This window comes from Cervus canadensis, chromosome 16 (assembly GCF_019320065.1).
Source record: "Cervus canadensis isolate Bull #8, Minnesota chromosome 16, ASM1932006v1, whole genome shotgun sequence".
NCBI lineage: Eukaryota > Metazoa > Chordata > Mammalia > Artiodactyla > Cervidae > Cervus > Cervus canadensis.
The window spans coordinates 42,493,284-42,506,766 of NC_057401.1; positions in this window are offsets into that span (position 1 = coordinate 42,493,284).

The following is a 13,483-nucleotide window of genomic DNA, read 5'->3' on the forward strand; positions in this document are numbered from 1 at the left end:
TAACACACACACACATCCATAGTTTTATTTTTCTCTGACTCATATCTCTTATGGTCACTAACCACTTTTTGCACTTTTCCACAAAACAGCATCTCTTAGGTGATTCCTCCACCTGCTCTGTCCCCTGCCATGCACTGAGTCACAGGTCAACTGATGACAAGGCAAATTTCTTTCTTTCTAGGCCATGCACACACACAATTTCAACCAGAGTCACAAAGATCTCCATAGTATAAGGTTTGTTTTGTTGTTGTTGTTGTTTTTAATTTCAATCAGATTATCTCAATCTACTATATAAAATCTTCTCCTGACTGATCTTCATCCTAGAATTAATTCCTTCATTGGAACCTAGAAGGGTCATGGTTTGGCTCTTGCCAACTCATTTCATCTCATCTTCTTCTTCCATTTGTTCACTAAGAGCCACCACACTGACATCATTGTTTGCCACAAAATCCTAAAATCAGAAAATTGAAAAAAAAAATGCTCATGCTATTACCAAAGGGGGAATGGCTTTCATTTTCACTCTGTTTCCATTCCATTGTGTAAGCCTAGAAATATTTGGAACATTTTTTTTTAATCCTCCAATTCTTCATTCAAATTTTAACCTTAGAAGGATGCCATTGGTGTTTTATAGAATTTGTTTCACCCTTGAAAAAAGAGAAGTGCCAAACCAACCCCAGGAAAAATAATTGTGTTAGTGGGAATTTATCTAGAATTGAGCTCTTGCAAATTGCCAAAACTCAGAGAACATGCATGATTTTTTAAAATGGAAAATTAAGCAATATCTTTTCTATAAATGACATCTAGAGGAATAAAATCACCTGATGATGGTGATGATGACAATAATATTTATATTGACTCTTCAAGTGTTGAGTTAACAATTTATGGGCAATAGTTGTTTTTTTTTTTTTTCCTAAATATGAGCAGTGTCAAAAACAGTGAAGTCCCTGATATTTGGGGGGGAGTGTCTAAAGTTTCTAAGAATGATTGGATTTTATTGTGAGCTGAACCAGACTTTAGATGCCTACAGTAAAGGTAACCTCTAGACAAGAGCATTTGTAAAAAAGAAGGAAAATTTCTTGTCCTAAAGAGGGGTTAAGGCACACAATCCTGCTCAACTATTTTATTCTCCTGGCTGAGAGGATTTGATGGGAAGATTGATGTATTTGGATTCTAAAAGTGTCTCTTTTAGCCCTGACTCTGCCAGTTCTTAGCTACTTTTTGTGACTCTGGGTATCACCCCTATGATCTTCAGATGCTTTATCTATAAAAGCTAGAAAAACAAAGCATACTTCAAATCTCTAAGTTGCTTAATAGGAAAACCATGAAAAGCATCAGCAACACATCTAGCAGAAGAGTGCTACATAAAAATAAATCATTTCCTTTTGTAGCAGTGTTCATTGTTTTTGCAGGTTCAAATATATTTGATTATGTGGTAGGCACTGTGCTGGACTCAAAGAGTTAATAATAGCATCAGTTATTTTCTGGACTTTTAGTGTCAAGACTGGTGAGAATATGAGCACTAAAATACTTTCTTGTGGCTTTCATGCTGGGAAGCCTATAGCTGGTGTATTAAGTTAACAATATAAAGATTATGATCTGTTGAGTGAAGAAGCATAAGCCACTCTCACCTCACTGAGTCAGCAGATGACTCTCTGATCAGCATCAGAGCTCTCCCTTTGGGGAGGGGAAAACCCTCAGATTATTTTAATTGAAAGCACAATAGTAATGCACAAAGGAACTAAAATCAAAAGATTGATTACTTATAGATCCTGGAAACAGAGAGGCATAGGTGCAGTGAGCAGAGGGCAAGTCCTCTGTTCCCCGTCATGAGTGAGTAAGAGATAGAAGGCAAGCCCCTGAGAGCATGCTAAGTCACTTCACTTGCGTCTGACTTTTTGTGACCCCATGGACTGCAGCCTGCCAGGCTCCTCTGTCCGTGGATTTTCCCAGGCAAGAATACTGGAGTAGGTTGCCATGCTCTCCTCCAGGGGATTTTCCCTACCCAAGGGTTGAACCACCTCTTACATCTCCTGCATTAGAAGGTGGGTTCTTTACCTCCAGGGCCACCTGGGAAGCGCCAGAAACCAGGGTAACAAGTATCTATTACTTATAAGGTGGTTGGAGTCATTAAATTTTCAACTCTAAGTGGCCAATTTAAAAGGGGCCAGAAGAAAAACAAAGTGGAAACTTGTATCTGGAATCCTAAGCTTACGTCCTTATCTAAATGTCCAGACTCTGGGTGTGAGCAGGGTGTCATTCTGTAAAATACTTAAGAAGTGACTCAAAGTAGCTGTTTTCTCATCACAGTTTTACTATTCAATTTAAAACAAGCATAGAAAATATCTACCTGGAATCCAGAAGCTCCTTATGATATGAATAGATACAGTTTTCAATTATTTCTTTTGAAGGTCAGAGCAATCATGAATTTGAGGCCTTTATATCATTTTAAGCTATCCACACATGCATTAGGATTTTACTTTATAACTATAAATGAATTTGTAGCTCAATGTTCTTTTGAGTTTCATTTTGATGTGACAGCCAGAATGTAGTGTAATGCATAGTGACAAAAACAAAAGAAAAAACTTTACTATTTCAATAAAATAATAAATATTATAATACTCCTTATTTCCCTATTCCTAGGTTTGCCAATCTGAGTAAAGAATTAATTCATCAAGCCAACAACTCACCACTTCATTATTAATTTCTTTCTTTAATACTTCTGTACAATCCATTCTCAAGTGGGTTTGGATCTATCAATTACATATCATATGAGTCCATTGAATTTTCCCTATCTTCAGTGTCATTATTCCTGCCCATACCACCATCATCTCTTATTCCAGCTCGTACACCATTAGATAAGAAGGTAAGACTAATGTTATTTTAACCTGTTGGTACTGTATGTTTTCTTATCACTGTATAACTCATCATCCATTAACAGCCAAAATCATATTTTTTAGACATGAGTCCCAAGAACCTTCTCCACAAAGATACAACCTTAACTGGTAAAAATTTACATACTAAGCAAAATAACAATATTTAAGGGAAGTCACTACAAAAAATTCAAAAGGAAATATTATTGATATACAAAGAGTGAAGGAAGTCAATTTTTGCTCACTCTAACCAGAGAAGCAAAAAATAAGAGGAAGATCAAAGAAAGAAATATAACAAGTACAACATTGGAAAGGGGTTATGAACATGGTAGATATAATTCAGCTAGGAATAATCACTTCAAAAATGAATGATTGTCAAGAGCTTAGTTCGGAGAAGGCAATGGCACCCCACTCCAGTACTCTTGCCTGGAAAATCCCACGGATGGAGGAGCCTGGTAGGCTGCAGTCCATGGGGTCGCTAAGAGTCGGACAGGACTGAGCAACTTCACTTTCACTTTTCACTTTCATGCATTGGAGAAGGAAATGCAACCCACTCCAGTGTTCTTGCCTGGAGAATCCCAGGGACGGGGGAGCCTGGTGGGCTGCCGTCTATGGGGTCGCACAGAGTCGGACACGACTGAAGCGACTTAGCAGCAGCAGCAAGAGCTTAGTTAAATTACTCCATGGTATCACTGCCTTGGCATCCATTTTGTTTATCTGAGCAGCCTTAATGTGCCCTGGACTGACACTAGCTTCCTCATGCAAACATACGCCCTACATGACAGCCCAAAGAGTCACAAATGTAAGTTTTTATATGACTTCCTTAACCACCCTTGCAATAAGCATTCTCTTCAACTCCCGGTGTCTTCCCCTGTGCCCTTCTTAAACAAAACTCCCATGTAATTTACCAATATTATGCCCATTTGGTTGGCATTATTCAATTTGGCATATGACAGAAGAGAATGCATTTTATTGTCCTTAATTCCTGATTGTTAGCTTTTTTAATAAAGAACTTTATTTTTTAAATAATGGGTAAATTGTAAAGTAGAATTAAACTTAGAAACTCTTGAAACCTTGTTTTGCTGAAAACTATAATTAGTTGTTTTGGCTAAAGTAATTTTGAGAAATATCAGTGGATAAGAACCTGTCTTGTTAAGTGACACACACATCTGAATTCTTCTTGGATATAGATTTTCATTGCTACAACCAGGGGCAAAAAGGAAAAAAAGTAATGAAGCCTACATATGTGCATTTTGATGTTCCCTAAGAGATGGAGAATTTAATTATGCTGATCTAATTATACCCAAATCTAGTTTGTCTGATTTGATTACAACAGAATCTAGGTTTTGTGTAAGGTTACTGCTGAATCGGGACTACTCTAATTTCTGCCAAATCTAGTTTACTTCTTCTTTTCATGACCAAAATTATCTAGCTTATAGCTACAACAAAATTAACATTTTGTTAGGCAGGGTATTTATCTGCATAATTCCTCTACCCCCAAAGCAAGAAAATATAGTTTAAAAACTTAAAGGCATGATCGGAATGAGCAGAAATTGTATTGAATTTATAGAACACAAAATAAGTATTTGCATGTTTTACAGATATAGAAAAACTTATTAGTTATTCAAAATGTAACTAACTCCCTAATAGCACTATGTACATTTATATTATCCATAGATTCACAGAGCCTGCCCATTTGCAAAAAGAAGTTATGTTATTATTAGAAACAAGTGACAGCGTGTTGGGAAAGATAAAGACAATGTACGCTTAATTTCTTCAGAGCCTTAGAGTTTGTGATTAGCTTCAGAATATAGAAGCACATTTAGCTAGTCTCAACTCACAGTTTCTCCAGTTGCTGTCTACTTTCTCTTGAGAGACAGTAAAAGCAAGGAAAAACTTCTCTAGAGTACAACTTTTCTTAAGGAAACAATTGCTGTAATTTATTTAGGAAGAGTCTGCAAAATCACTAGCATCTATGTCACTTTAACTTTTAGGAAGGAGCAAGGAGGATGGGCTGTGCAATTCAGCCTGTGGCCACAAGTGAGTATTATGTCTCAACCGTGGACATGGAACAACAGACTGGTTCCAAATAGGAAGAGGAGTACGTCAAGGCTGTATATTGTCACCCTGCTTGTTTAACTTATATGCAGAGTACATCATGAGAAATGCTGGGCTGGATGAAGCACAAGCTGGAATCAAGATTGCCGGGAGAAATATCAATAACCTCAGATATGCAGGTGGCACCACCCTTATGGCAGAAAGTGAAGAAGAACTAAAGAGCCTCTTGATGAAAGTGAAAGAGGAGAGTGAAAAAGTTGGCTTAAAACTCAACATTCAGAAAACTAACATCATGGCATCGGGTTCCATTACTTCATGGCAAATAGATGGGGAAACAGTGGAAATAGTGGCTGACTTTGTTTTTTTGGGCTCCAGAATCACTGCACATGGTGACTGCACCCATGAAATTAAGACGCTTACTCCTTGGAAGGAAAGTTATGACCAACATATTAGAAAGCAGAAATATTACTTTACCAACAAAGGTCCGTCTCTTCAAGGCTATGGTTTTTACATTAGTCATGTATGGATGTGAGAGTTGGAATATGAAGAAAGCTGAGCACAGAAGAATTGATGCTTTTGAACTATGGTGTTGGAGAAGACTCTTGAGAGTCCCTTGGACTGCAAGGAGGTCCCACCAGTCCATCCTAAAGGAGTTCAATCCTGGGTGTTCATTGGAAGGACTGATGTTGAAGCTGAAACTCCAATACTTTGGCCACCTGATATGAAGAGCTGACTCATTTCAAAAGCTCCTGATGCTGAGAAAGATTGAGGGCAGGAGAAGGGGACGACAGAGGATGAGATGGTTGGATGGCATCATTAACTCAATGGACATGAGTTTGTGTAAACTCTGGGAGTTGGTGATGGACAGGGAGGCCTGGTGTACTGACAGGGGTCACTGCCAGTCCATGGGGTTGCAACAAGTTGGACACAACTGAGTGACTGAACTGAACTGTGTGTCCTGGTAGTTTATACTTGCTTCTGTAAAATTTTAGTAAACCTTTTTCAAAACAAATAGACAAACATGGATATAGAATTATATTATGGCCACCTATGGATTAAAATACCTTTGTTGTTGTTGTTGTTCAGTTGCTCAGTTGTGTCTGCCTCTTTACTACCCCATGGACTGCAACACATCAGGCTTCCCTGTCCTTCACCATTACCTGGAGCTTGCTCAAACTCATGTCCATTGAGTCGGTGATGCCATCCAACCATCTCACCCTTTGTCATCCCCTTCTCCTCCTGCATTCAATATTTCCCAGCATCAGGGATTTTTCAAATGAGTCAGCTCTTCTCATCAGGTGGCCAAAGTATTGGAGTTTCAGCTTCAACATCATTCCTTCTAAGGAATATTAAGGATTGACTTCCTTTAGGATGGACTGGTTGGATCTCCTTGCAGTCCAAGGGACTCTCAAGAGTCTTCTCCAACACCACAGCTCAAGAGCATCAATTCTTGGCGTTCACTCTTCTTTTATGATCCAACTCTCACATCCATACATGACTACTGGGAAAAACATAGCTTTGACAATACAGACCTTTGTCGGCAAAGTAGTGTCTCTGCTTTTTAATATGCTGTCTACGTTTGTCATAGCTTTTCCTCTAAGGAGCAAACACCTTTTAATTTTGTGGCTGCAGTCACCATCTTCAGTGACTTTGGAGCCCAGGAAAAATAAAGTACCTTAATTGGTATTAATTTTCTAAGAAATAATAGCATAATTAATACAAAAATAAAAGCAAAAGAGAAGGAACGGAGGAAAGAAAGAGAGAGAGAAATGAGAAAGAAGAAAAAGAAAGAGAAGAAAAGAAGGAAGGAAAAGAAGGGTGAAAGAAAGAAGGAAAACGTCTCTTTAGTATAGAATAAAGGTCATATAATGTGTCCTTAATCATGCAGGTTATTGAGAAAAATTCCCAAACTTAGCTTCCCTGGTGACTCAGACGGTAAAGCGTCTGCCTGCAACACGGGAGACCTGGGTTCAATACCTGGGTTGGGAAGGTACTCTGGAGAAGGAAATGGCAACCCACTCCAGTACTCTTGCTTGGAAAATTCAATGGATGGAGGAGCCTGGTGAGCTACAGTCCATGGTGTTGCAAAGAATCGGACACGACTGAAGGACTTCACTTTACTTTTTAATAATCAAATCTCCAGTAGACAACTCAATAGTGTTCAAGAATAGAAGCATGTCCATGTGTATAATTAATCTTTTTATTTGAAAAGGAATACTGTATATAACATAATAGACAACATGTTTCAATACAAGCAAAATAACTGCATGAATTTTCCTCTCGCCTATTTGGGACTTATCATTCTCAAGAAAGAGTGGCCAGAGAGAGAGCAAATAACAACAAAAAGTTCAGTCTACCAGAGAGCCCGTCTTGTGATGATATAAGTTGCAAAAATTCCTCAATGTCTTTCTGGAAATTTCAGTTACATCTTCTTGAGACACTGAAATAGTTTAGCTTTTTTAAGGGGGGAAAAAAACCCCACATATTAACCTCACAACCCCTAGAAAGCATCACCCTCAGCTTTCATGTCAAGTTTAGAAACAGACAAACTGAAATATTTTAAGGATATTCTGTTTCAAGTTGTTCAAAATGAAAACTCATTAAAGAGAATTCAAAATAAATGTAGAATGCTGCAACCTTTTGAATAAAAAAGAAAGTTATTTTTATGCTATGAGTTTAAATGTGTCTAAAGTTGAGCTTCATTGTTCAGGTGATATTTTTAGATCTGAAATAAGTAGAATGCCAAAGGAGGTTCCAGAGCCTTTCTCTTACATAAAATTTATGAGCCAATGCTATTTATAGTAAATGATAAGAATAGTTTATTTTAATTTTTTTATGTTAAAGCACTCTGCTAAGGGCTATGCCTTCACTATGTAATTTAATCCTCACAGTAGTTCTGTGAGGCAGAACTGTCTCCAGTGCAGGTGTGTAAAATAGAAACTGTATTTCAGATGCAACCAAAATGAATTAGCTTGATTCCAAGTTTCAGCCTTTTAAATATTGCATTATTTTATAGTGTGATTATATGTCAAGTTGTTTGAAAATGTGAAGCACATCAGTCTTAATTAAAAGCTAATGGATAAATCACAATTTATAATGGGAAACATATAGGAACCAGAACATATTTGGAAGCAACCAAACTGAAGTGATTTCTACTGCACATGGTTTATTGTACTGAAATGCGAAAACAGAAATCACCAAAGTTGTTCAATGAGAATACAAATAGAACCCATTTAAAGACAAAATGTTGATAGCAAAGTATCCCTCATGGTGAAATAGCAAGGTATGTTTGATGCTATTTGACTTATGAGTGCTTCTGGAAGACCAGATGTTCTGAAAAAAGTACTCAACAGATCTGTTTTTAGTGTATGAGAATTAATTAAGAAGGCCCATTAAGTTTCACCTTAGTTACCTTCTTTCTGCGGCAACGGAACCATGGTTTGGAAGAATATTGATAGATTTGTAATGCAAAGAGAAAGTATATGGTTCATGCTCTAAGAAACCATTTTTATGTGAATTTTCCAATTCAATTGTGATACAAATTTTCAACTTCTTAATATAATCCTTAAGTTTTTGTGGAAATATTTGTGAAGTGGACTGACTTTTCAATGTAAATATTGGTTCTCTTGTTTTATTTGCCAATATAGATTTTCAAGAGTATATGCAAATGTGACATTCAAGCATTTTTCCTCCCCCAGACTGAGAATCATATTCTCCTAAAAAAAGACTCCACTGAATGCTGTTTCAAATGACTGTACCAAGCATTATATAGAATTTATATTATTTTTTGCAAATAATTAAATATTCAAGATAATATCATGTGCAACAATAAAAAGGATAAATTGTTTTTTTAACAATGATGTTTCTATTTATCATTAGTGACAGTTATATACATAGAAATTATATAATTAATAATCATTTAAGATCAGAGATTTTTAAAAAAATGGAAAGTTCAAAAATACAGGAGAATTATGCAGTTATATTGAGCATACTTCTGGAAATACGTCCGTTTTATTTTCATTTGTAGAACCTGTACTTTAACATAAAAAAGCAATTTTCTTGAGAACACTTAACAAAAGAAAGTGATATTTTTGGCATTCAAGTATCAAGTGACAATGCTTCCTCTCTTAAGTAATACTTTCCTTTGCTATTTCCATGACTTCGTTATATTCTGAGAGTTGGGATTCAAGCTATAATTATTTGATAAATCCTCAAGGTGAAAGGATTTATGTCACCACTCACACAAAAAAGTATCTGCTAGCATAATAGATGTCTGGAGTACTCCCAGTGAAGTGACTCTTTGTTTTACATGTTTCTAGTTTACTTTTAGATACAAGATCAGATTATCTTAGATACATTTGATAATTTTTCAAGGACAAGAGGAATTTTTATTTTTACAGTTTTGATATGAGCGCTTGAAATGCTTTTCTCTTGAGAAAGCCTTGGCATTAAAGAACATGATCGGTGCAAAAGAGAAGAAAATCATGATGATCACAATTAATTATTTTACAATGTGTATCATTACTGTGTTTCTATTTTGATTATTCCTCCAACAAAGGGCCATTTCTATAAACAATTAAAGGTGCTATAAAATTTTTAGCAAAATTACAGCATTATGAATGCAAGCCTCACCCCTCTCTTTTCCTCCTTTGATCACTTTTTGCAAAACCAATTTCTAAATATCAAAACAAGTGAAAGCAAAATTTAAAAAGTAAGTAAGAAATAAATAATGAACCTAACTTAACTCACTTCTTGAGAACATTTCAATCAGTTTCTAAAACTAAAAACTTCCACGATCTTTGCAGGCCCAGCATATTCATTGTTTACTGATTAAAATGTTAATCACATGTTTAAAATATCCTCACAGTGACATCCATTCTGGTGTTTGACTAAACAACTGGGCACCATATCTTAGCCAAATTGTGCATAAAATTAGCCATTACACACATTAATGGGCTGGTAATGGATAAAAATGGGCTTCCAGGTGGCTCAGTGGTAAAGAATTCACCTGCAATGGAGGAGAACAGGGTTCAATCCCTGGGTCAAGAAGATCCCCTGGAGAAGGAAATGGCAATACACTCCAGTGTTCTTGCCTGGAAAATCCCATGGACAGAGAAATCTGGTGGTTTGCATAGTCCAGGGGGTGGCAAAGAGTCAGATATGACTGAGTGACTAAACAAAAAAACAAAAAAACGGTAAGAATATTTAGTAAGACCCAAAATCTCATTGAAAAATAGCATTCTGATCCAGATTAGGGGCTCAGCTGTCGTGGGATAATGGAAGTAACACTCGTTAATTGAGACCTATATAAACGAAGGGCGCAATGTTTTCTCCTTTCCAATAGAATAGCAATAGTTTGTGTTACATGGGATTTGTGCATTTCTATATGCGACATTCTTTAAATATATTTTGTTGTCTGCTCATAATAACATGTCTGATCTTTCTAACTTCCTAGAATGTAGCATATTGCTCTAGTGTTATAAAGGGCCTAGGGTATAGTACACTGAAATTAGGTATTAATTATTTAGGTATAAATAATTTCAATCATTTATTCATTCAATGAAACATATGTTTGGAATGCATTGTGTCAGGTTCTATTCCCAAAGCTAAGGAGCAAATGTGATGATGCTGAATTGAAAGATGAACTACAATGTCAAACAGTTATATGGGAAGACTCTGATATGGTGACAATGTTGAAGGCAATTATGTAACATAAATCCAAAATTTAAAAATGACACAAAATAATAATTATTATGCTTTCATCTCTAAACATAGGCGAGGTGAATTATGTGGACTACTAAGATCTACAGAAAACTCACAGACTGGGATATAATTAAAATCATGTTAGTATGTATTTCAGCCAACCAAAATTACATAAAACTTGTCTCAGTAAGCCTAGCTCTAGGTTGATCAGTTACACCCAGATATAGATTCTCACTGCAAAATCCATCTAAGAAAGTGTATTAAACATTGAGATGTGAATGTGTATCTTAAGAAAAAAAAAGTGGCCATGGTTTTTCTAACATCCAGTTTTGATACAAGGAAATCACTGGCACTTGAAGTTGGCTAGAACTATTTCACAGTGACAGTCTACAGCCATTAGAGAGCCTTTCATCAGCCCATATGTGATGGATAGAGCTTGAGTTTGAGCAGTTGAAGAGAGTTCATGATATTTGTATCTCAACACAAATTTTCCAAATCACTGAGTGCCTAGCTTTTTACTTTTCATAGGTGTCATATCAACTTGGCTTCTAATGTGGAGAGCTATAGAGAAATCACAGCACTCTCCCTACAAAGACTAGTCTCTCAGAATTTTTTCTCAGTAAAGCCCTCTTTGCATCTTATTTTACTTTTTTATCTATTTCATGCAGTAATCTTGGTTCAGCCCTGACAGAGATGAGTACAAGCTAAAGTGACTTAGTAAGTATACACATTTTCATCATTTAGTATTTTCCAAATATAACCTATATTACACTACTAGGGCACATTTCCTTATACTTGAATATCTTAAAATTGTCCTCCAAGGATTTTTAAAATCTTTTTCTTTGAGTTAGAAGTCATTTGACATTGGCATTACAATTCAATGAAATCCTTAAACTGTCTTCTTTAACAAAAAGTAGTGCAGAGTTGATAATTTGGACATTATAATTTCTATGTACATGGAATTGAAAGCTTAATAAAAACAAAGCAAAGAAAAATATGATGTTATACTTCAGTGTACTAGAAATAAGCAAATGTCACAATAGTATCCCTTTACTTCTCTAGAAATTTCTGCAGTACTATATGCAAATTCATAAAGACAGTAATTCACATTCACCTAGGGAAATGGATATTAAAGAAGCTCATAGAAGCAATGACAATATTCATTGTTATTCAAAGTGGAATTATTATTCAAAGTGGAATTCCCCATGTGGGAACTGTGAGGTGATATGGGCAAGTAGACTTGCTAGAGATAGTCTAGATAATAAGTAAATAAAATGCATATATAATAATACCCATGTGAAGCTGCATAGATAACATTCCTACCTAATTCAGCTCCTAGAAATCAATGCCTTAAAACTGACCTTTAATCCCTGAAGTCCAATGGGATGAAATTGCTAATTCACAATTTAATGAATTATTATCATGCTTGCAACTGTACATCTCCTTTAAGTTCCCAACTTGATTAAAATAGTCATCTCTATGGGCAAAATAGAAAAAAAAATTAACATTGAAATTAAACTACAGTAAAATCATGGGAGGTATAAATATCTAGTGAGAGAACATAAATAGTGTCTTTATTGTTTGGCAATAGATGAATCTCTTATTGTAAACAAATGTCTTGTAAATTTTTAAAAAGGACTTCTTCAAGTATCTGGCCAGGGCTATAGCTGTATTCATTTCTCTCTTATTCTTCTCACAACTTCTTAAGCCCTCTTCTTATTTGACAGTAATCCTCAGAGGAGTAGATAAGATTCTTCTTCCCCTGTGCTCTGAAAACCAAATTTCAGTTACTTAGGTGGGTGGAACTGAGAAATTGTACAAATATGAAGTGGCTTTTCAAAAATCAATCATGATAGTGAATTTCTGCAGTAGTGGATAGTACTCTGGAGCTGTCAAAACTTTGATACGTGTAACTCTATGGCTGATTCATATCAATGTATGACAAAACCCACTGAAATGTTGTGAAGTAATTAGCCTCCAACTAATAATAAAAATAAATAAATTTAAAAAAAAACTTTGATCTGGTACATATATGAATTCTAGAAGCATATCATTTGTTTTATTATATTTTTTCAAGGACCTACTGTGTGATAGGTATTATTGAGGCATGAAATTACAGCAGTGAATAAAGCAAAGTTTCTGCTGTTAAAAGGCAAAAAGATACAACACAGAAAGATGAGCCCCCAGGTCTGTAGATGTCCAGCTACTGGAGAAGAGCAGAGAAATAGCTCCAGAAAGAATGAAGAGGCTGAGCCAAAGCAGACACAATGCTCAGTTTTTGATGTGTCTGGTGGTAAAAGTAAAGTCCGGTACTGTAAAGAAAATACTGCATAGGAACCTGGAATGTTAGGTCCATGAATCAAGGTAAATTGGAAGTGGTCAAACAGGAGACGCAAGAGTAAACGTGGACATTTTAGGAATCAGTGAACTTACATGGATGGGAATGGACGAATTTAATTCAGGTGACCATTATATCTACTACTGCGGGCAAGAATCCCTTAGAAGAAATGGATTAGCCCTCAAGTTAACAAAAGAGTCCAAAATGCAGTACTTGGGTACAATCTCAAAAACAACAGAAGGATCTTGGTTCATTTCCAAGTTCCAAAGAATAGCAAGGAGAGACAAGAAAGCCCTCTTAAGAGAAGAATGCAAAGACATAGAGGAAAACAAAAGACTGGGAAAGACTAGAGATTTTTCTGAGAAAATTAGAGATACTAGGGAACATTTCATTCAAAGATGGGCAAAATAAAGAACAGAAACGGTATGGACCTAACAGAAGCAGAAGATGTTAAGAAGAGATGGCAAGAATACACAGAGGAACTATACAAAAAAAAAAAATAAATAAAAGGTCT